This window comes from Eimeria mitis, genomic scaffold (genome assembly GCF_000499745.2).
Source record: "Eimeria mitis Houghton genomic scaffold, Emh_scaff3904, whole genome shotgun sequence".
Classification (NCBI taxonomy): domain Eukaryota; phylum Apicomplexa; class Conoidasida; order Eucoccidiorida; family Eimeriidae; genus Eimeria; species Eimeria mitis.
Window position 1 is genome coordinate 1,595 of NW_013572239.1, and position 296 is coordinate 1,890.

Genomic DNA, 296 nt, shown 5'->3' on the forward strand with positions numbered 1-296 from the left:
GCTGCTGCTGCTGCTGCTGCGCAGATCGTTCTGCTGCTGCAGCACCGCGACAGCCCCAGTGCTGCGAGCAGCAGCTGAATATTTTTTTTTATTTTTACAAAGAGTTTATTAAACAAAAGAAAACAAAACTGCTTCTTAACCCCCTTCTATTTCTGCTGCTGCAGTACCAGGTGTACGTACACCTGGAATCGCCTGGCTGGCGGGCGTGTCGGCAGCAGCAGCAGCAGCAGCAGCAGCAGCAGCAGCAGATAAAGAAAGGGGTTATTGTTGCAGCATATCCAGTAAAGTTCCTTGTC